This window comes from Rhinopithecus bieti, unplaced genomic scaffold (assembly GCF_001698545.2).
Source record: "Rhinopithecus bieti isolate Rb0 unplaced genomic scaffold, ASM169854v2 scaffold_21412, whole genome shotgun sequence".
Classification (NCBI taxonomy): Eukaryota; Metazoa; Chordata; class Mammalia; order Primates; family Cercopithecidae; genus Rhinopithecus; species Rhinopithecus bieti.
Window position 1 is genome coordinate 1,736,160 of NW_016811643.1, and position 16,239 is coordinate 1,752,398.

Consider the following 16,239-nt stretch of genomic DNA (forward strand, 5'->3'; position numbering starts at 1 on the left):
CCTCCTCGGCCCCCCAAAGTGCTGGGATTACAGGGTTTGCCCCCCGCACCCGGCCTTTTTTTTTTTTTTTTTTTGAGACGGAGTCTTGCTCTGTCACCCAGGCTGGAGTACAGTGGCCGGCTATCAGCTCACTGCAAGCTCCTCCTCCCGCGCTCACGCCATTCTCCTGGCTCAGCCTCCCGAGTAGCTGGAATTACAGGCGCCTGACACCACGACCGGCTAATTTTTGTATTTTTAGTAGAGACGGGGTTTCACCATATTAGCCAGGATGGTCTCGATCTCCTGACCTCGTGATCCGCCCGTCTCGGCCTCCCAAAGTGCTGGGATTACAGGCTTGAGCCACCACGCCCGGCCTATTTTTTCATTTTTATTTTCATTTATTTATTTACTTTTGAGACGGAGACTTGCTCTGTTGCCCAAGCTGGAGTGCAATGGCACGATCTCAGCTCACTGCAACCTCTGCCTCCCAGGTTCAAGAGATTCTCCTGGCTCAGCCTCCCGAGTAGCTGGAATTACAGGCGCCTGACACCACGACCGGCTAATTTTTGTATTTTTAGTAGAGACAGGGTTTCACCATGTTGGCTAGACTGGTCTCAAACTCCTGACCTCAAGTAATCTGCCTGCCTCAGCCTCCCGAAGTGCTGGGATGACAAGCGTGAGCCACGGCACCCAGGATGGTCTCGATCTCCTGACCTCGTGATCCGCCCGTCTCGGCCTCCCAAAGTGCTGGGATTACAGGCTTGAGCCACCGCGCCCGGCCCCGATCTATTTATATTTTTATTTAAAAATAGAGACAGAAGGCCAGGTGCAGTGGCTTATGCCTGTAATCCCAGCACTTTGGAAGGCTGAGATGGGCGGATCACCTGAGGTCAGGAGTTCGAAACCAGCCTGGCCAACATGGTGAAACCCCATCTCTACTAAAAATACAAAAATTAGCTGGGTATGGTGGTGCACACCTGTAATCCCAGCTACTACTGGGAGCTGAGGCAGGAGAATTGCTTGAACCCGGGAGGCAGAAGTTGCAGTGAGCCAAAATCACACCACTGCACTCCAGCTTGGGCAACAGAGCAAGACTCCGTTCCCCCCACCCAGAAAAAAAGAAAAGAAAAAGAGAGACAGGGTCTCACTACATTGCCCAGGCTGGTCTTGAACTCCTAGGCTCGAGCAATCCTCCCACCTTGGCCTCCCAAAGTGCTAGGATTATAGGTGTGAGCCATCATGCCCAGCCAAGACTTAACATTAAAATGCAAACTTAGGCTGTACACATCAAAAGGCGAAACATAGGACACAAAGGCACTTTGTGTGCAGCCTCTGTAAATTGGCCAGAGCCAGCCCATGCTTAATAGGAATTGATCAGGAAGGAATGCTTTGTGAGCTGGTCTGCTGTCATATCAAAATCACAAAAAGAGGCCAAGCCTAGCGGCTCATGCCTGTAATCCCAGCACTTTGGGAGGCCAAGGCAGGTGGATCCTTTGAGCCCAGGAGTTTGAGACCAGCCTGGGCAACACAGCAAAACTCCATCTCTACAAAAAAATACAGAAGTTAGCTGGGCATGGTGGTATGTGTGCCTGTAGTCCCAGCAACTCGGGAGACTGAGGCAGGAAGATCACTTGAACCCAGGAGGCAGAGGCTGTAGTGAGCCGAGATCATGCGATTGCACTCTAGCCTGGGTGACAGAGCCTGTCTCAAAACAAGAGACCATGTCTCAAAAAAAAAAAAAAAAAAAAAAAAAACCACGAAAAAAAGAGGGACGTCTGCCCACTGCCCACAGCATCAGGTGGTTGAAGTTGAAATCAGCAGGATTCTTCCATCTGTTTTCCAGGACTGGTTTCTGCTTAACTTTTAAGAAAAAAGGTTGGTAACAGTAAGGAAGAGTGTGTACTGGGGTGTGACCAGCCTCCTGTCTTATCATAACCAAGAAACTTACATTTTGAAGTTTTTGCGGGGTATCCTTGGCCAAGAGGGGTTTGTTCAGTCAGTTGAGGGGACTTTGGATTTTCTTTTCTTTTCTTTCTTTTTTTCTTTCTTTTTTTTTTTTTTGAGATGGAATCTCGCTGTCTCACCCAGGCTGGAGTGCAGTGGCGCAATCTCGGCTCACTTCAACCTCCGCCTCCCGGGTTCAAGCAATTCTCCTGGCTCAGCCTCCTGAGTAGCTGGGATTACAGGTGCCCACACCATGCCTGGCTAATTTCTGTAAGTTTAGAAGAGACAGTGTTTCACCATGTTGACAAACCTGGTCTTGAACTCCTGACCTCAGGTGATCCACCTGTCTTGGCCTCCCAAAGTGTTGGGACTACAGATGTGAGCCACCACACCTGGCGGAATTTCTTTTTATTCAATATTTCCTCCTTTTAGCTGAGATCTGCCACATGCAGCATCAATAGCCAAGTTTGTACCATGTCATTGCCAGGATGGTGGGGCTACCTGCTCCAGGTCCACCCAGTCCCTTGGTGGAACCCTTGTGGCCAAGAGACTTATAGCCAATTGAACATCTTGACCAGACAGGAATAGAGGTGGGCAGGCACTCATCAACCCCTAAGGTCTATCAAGCAACATAAGGGCCAGAAGGTGGGGCTACTAATTTAACTTGTCTATAAGTTCTATGCATTGAGCCAGCATAATTCTGGTTTTAGCAGCAGACTTACAGCAGTTGGTTATACATATTATAGGTAATTTAAATGTAAAGAAGAAAAGGTTGATGGAGACTATGACTATAACAAGGACTTGAATGGCATCTTGAAAGGAACTTCCCAGTTTGGTAGAAAGCCAACTAAATAGGTAGTTGATAGGATCAGTAGTTCATACCTCTTGTAACCATTTAGCTCGTGTGGAAATTTTTTCTTTCTTTATTTCTTTTTTCTTTTTGAGATGGAGTCTCGCTCTATCACCCAGGCTGGAGTGCAGTAGCACAATCTCAGCTCACTGCAACCTCTACCTCCGGGTTCAAGCGATTCTCCTGCCTCAGCCTCCTGAGTAGCTGGGATTACAGGCATGTGCCACCACACCTGGCTAATTTTTGTATTTTTAGTAGAGACAAAGTTTCACCATGTTGGCCAGGCTTGTCTTGAACTCCTGACTGGTGGTCTGCCCCCCTTGGCCCCCCAAAGTGCTGGGGTTACAGGCTTGAGCCACCATGCCCAGCTGAAAATTCTTTCTGTATGAATTTCTTTTCTTTTTTTCGAGACAGTCTTACTCTGGCACCCAGCATGGAATACAGTGGCGTGATCTCAACTCTCTGCAACCTCCCCCTCCTAGGCTCAAGCAATTATCGTGCCTCAGCCTCCTGAACAGCTGGGATTACAGGGTGTGCCACCAGGCCTAGCTTTCTTTTTTCTTTTACTTTTTTGAGACAGAGTCTTGCTCTGTCTCCCAGTCTGAAGTGAAATGGCATGATCACTGATCACTGCAACCTCTGCCTCCCAGGCTCGAGCAATCCTTCCTCAGCCTCCCAAGTAGCTGAGACTACAGGCATGTGCTACTATGTCCTGTTAATTTTTTTGTACTTTTTTTTTTTTTTTTTTTTTTTTTTTTTTGAGACGGAATCTCGCTCTGTCGTCCAGGCTGGAGTGCAGTGGCCGGATCTCAGCTCACTGCAAGCTCCGCCTCCCGGGTTTATGCCATTCTCCAGCCTCAGCCTCCCAAGTAGCTGGGACTACAGGCGCCCGCCACCTTGCCCGGCTAGATTTTGTATTTTCAGTAGAGACGGCGTTTCACCGTGTTAGCAAGGATGGTCTTGATCTCCTGACCTTGTCATCTGCCCGTCTCGGCCTCCCAAAGTGCTGAGATTACAGGCTTGAGCCACCGTGCCCGGCCATTTTTGTACTTTTTATAGAGATGGAGTTTCCCCATGTTGCTCAGGCTGGTCTCAAACTCCTGAGCTCAAGCGATCCTCCGGCCCCAGCCTCCAAAAGTGCTGGGACTACAGGCATGAGCCACTGGGCCCAGCCCTATATAGTCTCTACTTCATCTGAAATGTTGATGTAAGTGCCACAGATCTTAGAGACCACCACACAGACTCTTCCTTGTTTGGCTAAGAGAAAATCTAAAGCAATTAAATTATCTATTACTACTTGAACCAGGGAATTGAGAGACTTTGTTGGGCTGTAAGGCTTTGTGCAGTGTCTCCAGCTACCTGTCCAATAGTGGCAGATAGGTTTGAATATGCTGGTCAGGTTTTGAATTAGTCTCATTTAAGGAGGTTACCTGAGATTCCTGACTGTGTTTAGAGCTCTCATAATACCACTTAAAAATGGATTCCCATGAGAGGATTCCTTGAGTCCAGGAATTTGAGACCAGCCTGGGCAACATGGTAAAACCCTGTTTCTACAAAAAAATTAAAAATTGAAAATAAATTAACGGAGTGTGGCGGTGCATGCCTGTAGTCCCAGCTACTTGGGAGGCAAAGGTGGGAGGATGGCTTGAGCCCAGGAGGTCAAGGCTGGAGTGAGCCGTGATTGTGCACTCCACTCCAGTCCCCGTGACAGAGTGAGACCCTGACACACACACACACAAAAGGGCCTCCATTGCTTCTCAGAGGTCTAGAACTCTCTCTGTTCTCATTGTGCATGCTAATAAACTAATTTAGGCATGGCAAACGTTCTGTCAAAAGATCCCCATTTTGGCATATAAAGCTTTACATTGTTCCAGGTTAGCTTTTCTAGGATCCCAAATATTCACAAGACTTTTTCTCATAATTCAGAAACATGTTAGTTCCTGATGGCAGCTGGACTGTCTGTCCCCTTAGAACCTAGGTTCCCCATAACATCATTTACTTAAAGATGTCCCTGCGAGTGCCACTAGGGGGCAAGCATCCTCACCAAACCTGATGGGCCAGTTGAGTCAGGCTGGACTGCCCCCAACCTCCCCCACTAGAAACCTGGGACAACAAAGATGGCCCTTGCAGGGTCCTGATGGAGGGGATCAGAGAAAAAAATGAAGTCTCTGAAATCTCAACCTAAAACCAGGAGATCTTAGATCAGGGAAAGCTTACCCACCTTCCCCCAAAGCTGTCAGGGAGACAACTGTGCTGTCAGTGGCTCCACCAGGCACCAGTGCATTCACGCACGCTTGGGGGAGCCCGGGCTGCTCCATGGATCGTACCTTTGTCTTCAATTATATTGGCTTAAAATCACAAGAGCTTTACATTTGGAAAGGAGAGCTTTCTTCCTTTCTTTTCTTTTTTTTTTTTTTTTTTTTTCAGACACAGTTTCACTCTATCGCCCAGGCTGGAGTGCAGTGGCATGATCTCACTGCAACCTCTGCCTCCTGGGTTCAAGTGATTCTCATGCCTCAGACTCCTGAGTAGCAGGAATTACAGGTGCCCGCCACTATGCGTTGCTAATTTTTGTATATTTAGTAGAGACAGAGTTTCACCATGTTGGCCAGGCTGGTCTCAAATTCTGGACTTAAGCGATCCACCCGCCTTGGCCTCCCAAAGTGCGGGGATTACAGGTGTGATCCTAGGAGAGCTTTATTTCTTATGATGTGCAGGCTGGGGAGTGGGTGAGGGTAGAACAAGGGTTTTATGCTAAAAGAGTTGGCTAAACAAACATATTTAATAGGTTTTAGGAGAAGCTATGAATATTCATGAGAGTTGCACGCATATGTACTAAGCAAACATACATGTTACATATGTCCCATATTCCCTTTGGGGTGGAGACATTAAAATGCAGTTGATACCGGGCGCGGTGGCTCATGCTTGTAATCCCAGCACTTCAGGAGGCTGAGGCGGGTGGATCATCTGAGGTCAGGAGTTTGAGATCAGCCTGGCCAACATGGTGAAACCCCGTCTCTACTAAAAATACAAAAATTAGCCAGGCAGAGGCACTTGTAGTCCCAGCTACTTGGGAGGCTGAGGCAGGAGAATAGCTTGAACCCAAGAGGTGGAGGTTGCAGAGAGTGGAGATCATGTCACTGTACTCCAGCCTGGGAAACAGAGTGAGACTCCATCCCCACCCCCAAAAAATGCAGTCAAATTCGCCTCTATATGTCAAAAGAGAAACACAGGACCCAAAGCACTTTCTGTGCTGCCTCTGTAAACCAGCCAGAATTCATCCATGGTAGAGAGTCATTGATCAGCAAGGAATGTTTTGTAAGCTGATCAGCTGTCATTCAAAATCAGGAAAGAGGAGTCTGGCAGTTGGTTGAAATTGAAATCAGTGAAGGAGTCTCCTTTTCTTGGTTTCCCAGGGCTGTTTTCTGTTTAGCTCTTGGGAAAGAAGCCTGGTAATGGTTCATGAGGAAACAGGTGTACTGAGGTATGAGTGACCTATCATCACGGCCAGGAAACTTAGATTTTAAAGTTTTTCTGAGGTCTCTTTGGCTGAGAGGTGTCCATTCAGTTGTTTGGAGGGCTGAGGATTTTATTTGTATTTCCCAGAGGGTTGGGTCCTCTGAAGACCTTAGCAGGTAGAGGCCTCTGGAACCCTCAGGCCTCTTTCCTTCTTTATACCCCAGTGCTGATTGGAGAAGGGCAGGCAGGTGTCTAGGAACACCTGAACATGGGAGCTCCTCTAGATGGAGCTCCTGCCCTCTCATCTGCTGCCCTTGGCCTGGGGGCTGATCATGAACTGAACTTTATGCCCCCTCCACTGCAGGAGTGAGACCTGCTCCCTGAGCCAGGCCCCCCGGCCATGAGGGCTTCAGAATAATATCAGCAAGTGGAAGGTTGGGTTGGAAGTCAATTTCAATTCCTCTGGTAAGTCCTCACCACTTGTGGAGTCTCAGAGCCTCGGAGTGGGGAGGAGAGAACACTGAGCTCTTCCCTGAGTGCCAGTCTATCACACATGCAAGCTCACATCACTCATCTTCCCAGCTGCAGAAACTACTGATCTCAGTCTGATTCTAAGCCTGACTTCTTGTACCTAGCAGTTGCAGGAGAGAAGCTCTGCGAGGGGCCCACAGGGCACCGTCCTAAGGAATGCAGATCCAGTGTTTCTTCTTTGGCCTTAACTGCTGCCCACTCCCCTCATAACTTCTATCTCAGCCACCCTGGAATTCTGCTTGCACTTCTATTCTATTACCTCTAAAGCCAGTGCACTTGCTGAGACGCTGTCCATGGAATGCCACTTCCCCGTGCTGTTTTGGTGGCTTGGCAACACATTACTTCCTGTTGGAAGCCTTCTGACCTCTTTGGGCTTCCAGAGAAACAACACCACACTTCTGTGGGCTTCCTCTGTGATAAGCCTCCCATCCTCCCTTGTTGCTAAGAGTTCGGCTGGTACTCAGAAACTGTCTGTCCCCACCAGACCTTGCAGGAATCTCAATCCCTTCCTGTCAGCTGAGACCAGCAATGGCGTGACAGGATGGCCGCCCTCAGAAAAGGAAACACCTTTGTTTTGACTGACAGAATGGATACAGCGATTCCTTAACTTACCGAGCACATTCTTGGTGCCAGGTACTGACCCAGACCCTGGGGATGTAGCTTAAAATGACACAGACACAGCCCTGCTTTGGGGAGAGTATGTTTTGTTAGGAGAAAGGCGGACAACAAACACGGTAGACAAAAGTCCACACAAGGGCACGGAATAGTGTGATGAGAAATCAGCTGGGTGGCTTCTTGAGTTTGAGTGCTCAGAACTCATTTTAGGGGGGAATTGTAGGTTACCATCTAAGTGGCCACAACAGGTCAGCCTGCAGAGGATTAATGAAAAACATTTCAGGAACGCAGAGGAGTTGCTGGAGCAAAGACCCACAACATGAGAAGTGTGACTGGAGCTCATTTATGGGGTGGCGTGGGGAAGATTTGGCTTGAGGGCTCAGAGGAGGGGCATAGCCTGTGCTAATTTGAAGAAGTTTAGTTTTTACAGTTGATACCACTGGAAAGCATTGAAGGGTTGGTGAAAGAGCTGTCATGTAGTAAGACATGGTTCGGTTTTGTTTTTACTTTTTAAAAATAGGTCCATCAGACAGTGGAACATGTAGGTGGAAGTGTGGTGATGAATAGAGTATCTACAGTCCCTAGTCTCTTCCTACAACTATTTATTACTTCAAAAGGGGAAAGTGTAGTGGAGAAACCTGGCAGACACAATCTCAACCAAAAGATCAAAGTTAACCTCAGCAGGAATGGGCAAACCCCACACCACATGCCTCCTGTTACGATGCACGGAATAACTGTGTAAGGTATTCGTGCCCAAAATGCATAACCTCAATGAATCATGAGGAAACAGACAAACCCAAATGGAGGAGTATTCTACCAAGTGACTGGCCTGTGGCTTTCAGCAATGTCAAGATCATAAAAGAACCCCATTCCTTCCAATGCCCATCAGTAGGAGACTGAAGTCAGTGTGATGTACACACAGAATGGATTATTACCCAGTAATTTAAGATCTCAATAGGTCAACATGGAAAGATCACAGAACAATGGCAGATGAAAACTGCACTGAGATGCTCTTTTCCCCACCTGTAAGATAAGCAGAAAACCAAAGTTTGATGGCATAGTGTGTTGACAAGGTTGTGGAGAAACAGGCACTCTCTCTCTCTCTCTGTTTTTTGTTTTGTTTTGTTTTTTGTTTTCTGAGACAAGGTCTCACTCTGTCACCCAAGCTGGAGTGCAGTGGCACAATTGTGGCTCGTTGTGGCCTCAACCTCTCAGGGCTCAAGTGATTCTCTCACCTCAGCTTCCCCGGTAGTTGGGACTACAGGCACACACCACCATGCCCAGCTGATTGTTTTAGTTTTTTGTAGAGATGGGGTTTCACGATGTTGCCCAGGCTGATCTTGAACTCCTGGGGTCAAGAGATTCTCCTGCCACAGCATCTCAAAGTGCTGGATCACAGGTGTGAGCCATCACACCCAGCGGAGAAACAGGCACTCTCATGCTTTGCTGGTGGCAGAGTCACATTGATAAAATCTCCATAAAGTTGTAACTATCAAAATTATACATATTCTTGACCCAATAGCCCTTTCTGGAATTCAAGTATAGCATTCCACTAGGTCCAAGATTTTTGTTTGTTTGTTTTGAGATGGAGTTTCACTCTTGTAGCCCAGGCCAGAGTGCAGTGGTATGATCCCAGCTGACTGCAACCTCTGCCTCCCGTGTTCAAGTGATTCTTCTGCCTCAGCCTCCTGAGTAGCTGGGATTACAGGCATGTGCCATCACACCTGGCTAATTTTTGTATTTTTAGTAGAGATGGGGTTTCACCATGTTGGCCAGGCTGGTCTTGAATTCCTGACCTCAGATGATTCATCTGCTTTGACCTCCCGAAGTGCTGGGATTACAGTCGTGAGCCACTGAGCTCACAGTGCCCGGTGTTACAATCTTGTAACAGTCGGTACAAGATTGTTAATTGCAGCATTACTTGTCATTTATTAAAAAGTAGGTCCAGGCTCAGTGGCTCATGCCTGTAATCCCAGCACTTTTGGAAGCCAAGGCAGGAGGAACACCTGAGGTCAGGAGTTCGAGACCTGCCTGGCCAACATGGTGAAACCCCGTCTCTACTAAAAATACAAAATTAGCCAGCCTGGTGGCCTGCGCCTGTAGTTCCAGCTACACAGGAGGCTGAGGCAGGAGAATCGCTGGAACATGGGAGGCAGAGGCTGCAGTGAGCCAAGATCGTGCCACTGCACTCTAGCCTGAGTGACAGAGCAAGACTCAGTCTCAAAAAAAAAAAAAAAAAAAAAAAGTAGGTCAGGCATAGTGACCTATCCCAATAATCCCAGCACATTGGGAGGCCAAGGAATGAAGATCACTTGGACCCAGAAGTTCAAGAGCAACCTGGGCAACATAGCAAGACTCCAGTCTCAAACAAATAAAAACAAGGCAGGTGTTTATCAATGAGACCCTCCTCTCCAACCAGTATCTCCTCCTACCCCACATCTAGTCAGGGAAGCGGAAATAAACTATCTTCCCCACCTGAAGCCAATACCTCATCTCCTGTTTCTGCCCATCTCCCCTCCACCTGTGCCCTTGTCCATGTGTAGTGTGGGGGTAATGAGCTTGGTGTGAGGGGGAGGGTCTCAGGAGAACCAGACTAAGGGATGGATACTTAGATTCTGGCTCAACCTCCACACCCTACTTCCCAGTGAACATCAAGCCAGTTCCAGCCTGATTCGGGGCCTATCAGGAGGAAAGATGAAGCAATGTGTCCCTCCAACCCACTCGTCCCCAGATTACAAGACACAAGACCCATGTGGATTTGTCTAGTAGAATAGATTGTCGGAAGTACCCCAGAGGACCCTTCTCGGATCAGGAACCAATAATCCCCCATGGGACGAGGCCCCAGCATTCATGGTCACAGCATAGAACTTGGCCACCTCCTCATTGGCGTTGCCCTGGGCTGAGTCAAACCACATCTGGATGCAGCGGCCGCTCCCTCCACTGTAGTTACTGACCTTGAAGGAGTGGCCCCAGAGGCCTTCACAAAGGGCGGCTGGAGTGGGGAAGTAGGACTCAAAGGTGCGGCAGAGGGCCCCGGCCGGACACTCATTAATCCCTGAGGGAGGAGAACATAAGACCCTGAGCTTCTGGGCCAGACTGCACCCCTCCCAACCCTAAAGCCCCACTCCCACTCCTCATCTCATCTCCTCCCGGCCCTCACCTGAGGTCCAATTCCAGCCTTTGTGCCAGTTGCTTTTGCAGGTGTAGGAGGTGCGACAGTCCTCCCACCAGTGCTCACAGTCCTCTTTGCACAGGGGCACATTCAGGATGCGCTCTTTGCGCCAGCTCTGGTTGACCTGAGTGGGGAGGAGACGGAACGCTCCTGTCAGCCACGTATCTCAGCAGCTTTATCCTCGAAGGGGACCAGAGCTGTGGAAGGGGGCAGGGCGTCCACTACCCTCAGACCTGAATTCCTGGACCAAGCCCTCCCTGCAAGTGGCTGGCAGGCTCTGCCCTCTGCTGAGGTTAATGTTTTGTTTTTGTTTGTTTGTTTGTTTGTTTTATTTCTGAGACAGAGTCTCGCTCTGCTGCCCAGGCTGGAGTGCAGTGGCACGATCTCAGTTCACTACAACCTCCACCTCCCAGGTTCAAGCAATTCTCCTGCGTCAGCCTCCCGAGTAGCTGGGATTACAGGCACCCACCGCCACACCCGGCTAATTTTTGTATTCTAGTAGAGACAGGGTTTTGTCATGTTGGCTAGGCTGGTCTCAAACTCCTGACCTCAGGTAATCCACCTGTCTCGGCCTCCCAAAGTGCTGGGATTACAGGCATAAGCCACTGCACCCAGCTATGAAGTTCACGTTTGTGGGAATGGCAGTCATACCTGCCGGATCCAGGGCCCCAGGTTGGGTGAGCACTCATAGAGACAGGTGTCCTGGATAAAGTGGCGCTTGCAGGCAGGCTCCATCTTACCACAGTGGTCCCAGTTAAAGTTGTAGAGGCGGGAGGTGTACTTGTGCAGCTCCTGGCTGGTGTTGGCCATGCAGCAGGCATTCTTCTAGGGACTGCACTGGGTGGGGAAGACACAGGACTAAGTCCCTCCCCACCACAGCCATCTCCTCCATATTCTGGCTCCTCTGCCCCAGGTAGGTCATCCAGAGAAATACTTCCTGGGGAGGGCCCTTGAGGAGCCCCCACCTGGGGACAGAGGCAATTACAATATTGGTGCATTTTTCCCCCATTTATTTATTTATTTATTTATTTATTTATTTGAGACAGGTCTCTCTCTGTTGCACATGCTGGAGTGCTGTGGTGCGATTATAGCTCACTGTAGCCTCAACATCCTGTGCTCAAGCAAACCTCCCACCGCAGCCTTCCGAGTAGCTGGGATTCAGGCCCATGCCACCACACCTGACTGTTTTTAAAATATTTTTGTAGAGACAAATAGGATCTAACTAAACTAAAGAGCTTCTGCACAGCAAAAGAAACTACCATCAGAGTGAAAAGGCAACCTAGAGAATGGGAGAAAATTTGTGCAATCTACTCATCTGACAAAAGGCTAATATCCAGAATCTACAAAGAACTTAAACAAATTTACAAGAAAAAGATCAAACAACCCCTTCAAAAAGTGGGCAAAGGATATGAACAGACACTTCTCAAAAGAAGACATTTATGCAGCCAACAGACACATGAAAAAATGCTCATCATCACTGGCCATCAGATAAATGCAAATCAAAACCACAATGAGATACCATCTCACACCAGTTAGAATGGCAATCATTAAAAAGTCAGGAAACAACAGGTGCTGGAGAGGATGTGGAGAAATAGGAACACTTTTACACTGTTGGTGGGATTGTAAACTAGTTCAGCCATTGTGGAAAACAGTATGGCGATTCCTCAAGGATCTAGAACTAGATGTACCATATGACCCAGCCATCCCACTACTGGGTATATACCCAAAGGATTATAAATTATGCTGCTATAAAGACACATGCACACGTATGTTTTGCGGCACTATTCACAATAGCAAAGACTTGGAACCAACCCAAATGTCCATCATTGATAGACTAGGAAAATGTGGCACATATACACCATGGAATCATATGCAGCCATAAAAAAGGATGAGTTCATGTCCTTTGTAGGGACGTGGATGAAGCTGGAAAACATCATTCTGAGCAAACTATCGCAAGGACAGAAAACCAAACACCGCATGTTCTCACTCATAGATGGGAATTGAGCAATGAGAACACTCGGACACAGGGCGGGAAACATCACACACTGAGGCCTGTGGTGGGGTGCGGGGCTGGGGGAGGGACAGCATTAGGAGATATACCTAATGTAAATGACAAGTTAATGGGTGCAGCACACCAATATGGCACATGTACACATATGTAACAAACCTGCACATTGTGCACATGTACCCCAGAACTTAAAGTATAATAATTTAAAAAAAAAGAGAGATAGGGTCTCACTATGGTTCCCAGGCTAGTCTCAAACTCCTGGGCTCAAGCAATCCTCTCATCTCAGCTTCCCAAAGTGCTAAGATTACAGATGTAAGCCATCATGCCTGGCCAATATTGGCTTTTAACGGAGCATAATGGAGGGGAGCCACTCTCTGGGAGAGTAATTATTGTTTGTACAGTTCTTAATGGTTGAAAAAGTTATTTCATGTTATTCAGCTTATTTATATTTTCCATTTTGCATCCAGCCAATATTAACTGAGTGCTTATTAGACATCAGGCACTGTGCTAGGTCCTAGGAACATCCCAGTGAACAAAGCAAGTAACATCTCTACCCTCACGGAGGGTATGGTTTTAGTGGGTGGGTGGGCTGTGTGTACAGGGAAGACAAAGAACACTCGGGCATAGAACACGGTAGGTGCAAAGTCCCCAAGGCTTTTGCACTTTATCCTTTTAACAACCCAGTATGGATCCTTACCCCCATTTTTACGTTTCAGTAAGCTACACCTGTGGTATACAGTAGGGTTAAGATTTAACTCAGGACAGGGAGGAGAGGAACCTGGCCCAGGTTGTGCGGGAGGGTGGAGGTCAAGGAGCCGGTCTGGTTTTCCCAGGGTCTGGAAATCCGGGCAAGGAGACTCCAAATAGATCCTGAGAGTCGTGGGGGAACAGAGGAGCTGTAGCCTGCATCCGGACTTGACTAAATGTGGGAAAGGCCATCCTAGAAAGGTAAATACGAGGCAGGCAAGACAAGCAGAAATGGTGGAGGTTTCTCTTTGGAAATCACTCTAGGCCAGGACTCAGAAAACCTGAGAAATCATGAGTCAATTGCATAAAATTTCTGGGATGAGCCCTCGCACCTAGGGTCAAGTGATGGGAGAGTCATGACAGGTCTGAGCACCCAGGAGAAACAACAGGGAAATCCATGGGAATCGAGCCAGATCTACCCATCTCCCACACCCTGGCCGACACCCAGTGCCGGCTGACACAGAACATGCTTTCCCGCCGGCCTGACTTCACACTTGCTTTTCCTTGGATGTCCCAACTCTTGGTCTTCCCGCAAGACCCTTGCACATCATGGGTCTTGGGGATTGGCAGACATGGGTTTTGCCAGTCAGGGTCAGGGGTTTCTGCCTCTGAAAGGAGTTACTGAATATAATGAAAAGTACTCCCTGGTTATAGAAGTGGCTCAACAAATATCACTCTTATATAGTTCATGGCCCTGAGCATGATAATCATCTGTATCTCTCAAAGTCTACATCTGCAACATTTCTTGGCAAAGAGTAGATGCTCTAGAAGGTTCTGAAAAGCAAATGAAGTGGTGGGCACAGAGTTTCCGTTTCAGTTTTGGTGGATGAAAGAGGTCAGAAGATGGATGGTGGTGACGGTTGCACAACCACATGAGCATACTTAATACCACTGAACCATACAGTTAAAAACGGCTCAAATGGAGAACTTCTTTTATTTATTTATTTATTTTAAATTTTACTCCGATTTAAAAATAAGCAAATGGAATGTTGGGAACGACTCAGATGTCATGCGGCTTCCAGGCTGTCCTCTCTTTGCTTTAGCCCTCGGAGCCTGTCCATACCACAGTGTCTCCCTGGGCACATACCCCAGCCCTCTGGGAATGTGAACCCTTCTAGAGAGCAGACCAGGAGACCAGAGGAATGAAATACAGGCACTCTCCTGAGCTTGAAATTCAAACTGGAGCTCATACTCCCGGAGCTGCCTCAGTGGCCTTACCTGTGGCATGGGGGTCCTGGCCTCCCCTCCCCTTCCTTGTGGGCAGTGGCACTGCTGGTTGTGGCCACACTGGACCCGCCATTGCTTGTGCCATCACCCTCTGACCTGTGTGCATGCTGTCCTCTGCCAGGCTGCCCTTCCCTGCTTTTTCCTTCTGGAAAACTCTTACTCATCTTCCCAGGCCAAGGCCAATGGCCTCTTGACTGGGAAGTCTCCCCAGCATATCGGATTGGTTGCTGTCTCTTCAGTACCTAATGGGGGTGGAAACCTGGCCTGTTTGTACATATAGGCTGCACCATGACCATGATGGCCCAGTTCCTCTTCTACTGTGCCACTGAGCTCTGTGGGCTGGCACATAATTAAGGCTGGGAAAAGTATGGCCAATCCCTCTCCTCAGTTTCCAGTTGTACCTGCACCCTCTGTAGGCCTATTTCCTCATTTGCATAAGTACAGACCACAGTGCACCCACCCTGCCCTTTGGGCATATTCACTGACATGGCCTGAGTGAAAGCACATGGCTCATAGGCTCACAGTAAGTGTTAGGTATGTGGTTCCTTCATTACTGTAGATTTGGTGACCTCCCAGGGGAGGCCCTCCAGGATCACAGCAGCCATCTTCCTGTCTTCATCACCTTCCACAGCTGACCTCTCCACCCCATTAACTTTTCTCTGTCAAAGGCAGCTATCTCCCCTGCCGCAGACCCCACTTTATCCTCCTGGCCATACAGCTCGTCCTCGGGACTGGGCTGTGCCTTGTGTTGCTTGGCGTTCATGCAGACGTTGAGCAGGTCCATCCTGGCCCGCGCATTCCTGGGCTGGGCACTCCCCACAGTGGTCACCAAAGCCAGAAACAGCAGCTGCATCATCTGCCAGGCCATGTCCATCTATTCCTGCCAGAAAGCCACAGTCAGAGGTGGACAAGGCCTGAGGGAGGGGCAGCAGCCACGAGAGTCTGTACTGTCCCCTTCCCAGGCCCAGATCTCTACCCTCCCCACCCTGCATCCCCACAGGGCAGCTGAGCCAAGACATGCGCTGCGTGTAGAGGTGAGAGGGAGCCCTTCCCTGACCTGGAGGCAGGACCCTCCTCCTGCTTCCCACCAACAGCACTCTAGGTCCAGGCTCTGACACCAGCTTGCTCTGTGATCACTTAGGGAACCACCACCCTTGCGGACTTCCCCTCTTGGATTTCTCCAGTGTTTTATGCAATTCCTCTCAAATTTGCACAAGGAGGAACCACAGGTGGTGGCCTGCTGATGCAGGAGTGAGACTCTAGACAGCCTCAGGCTTCTGCTTCCTCAGCCCGTCCTCTTACCCCAGGGCAGCTGAGGTTTAGATGCCCAGGGAAGCTGAGATGGGGACAGCAAAGGCCATGGAGCTGTCAGCTATTGTTCATGGTCCCAGAGCAGATGCTGTGGGAGGCAAGGGGATGGGGGCAATCGCACCTCACCACTCACCCCTCCTGGGTCTTGGGAAATTACCCAGGCAGAAGCAGGCTCAGAAGTTGGGGAGGCCAACAGGTCAGTGGCAAATGGAGGAGGGGGCTGAGCAAGAACAGATAGTGGTTGGTCAGTGGAGGCAAAGACAGCAGAGAGCCCAGCCTCCCAGGAGATGCGGAGGTGCTATCTTGCCTCCCATCTCTCATCCCCACTTTCCCTCTGTCCTGCTGCAGGGCCTTACCTCTGTTCTCAGCCCACCTGGGAAGGTGGAGTCTCTCCCA

The 16,239-nt window shown here is 49.0% G+C and overlaps 1 pseudogene across 1 annotated transcript; it reads right to left on the reverse strand.

Moving 5' to 3' along the window:
- Window positions 1–10,135: 10,135 nt before the first annotated feature.
- Window positions 10,136–15,674, reverse strand: LOC108543776 (folate receptor gamma-like; annotated as a pseudogene). Its single transcript, XR_001889668.1, has 5 exons — window positions 15,590–15,674; window positions 15,230–15,406; window positions 11,202–11,387; window positions 10,539–10,674; window positions 10,136–10,433 (listed from the first exon to the last, which is right to left on the reverse strand). The product of XR_001889668.1 is annotated as a folate receptor gamma-like (transcript).
- Window positions 15,675–16,239: the final 565 nt, after the last annotated feature.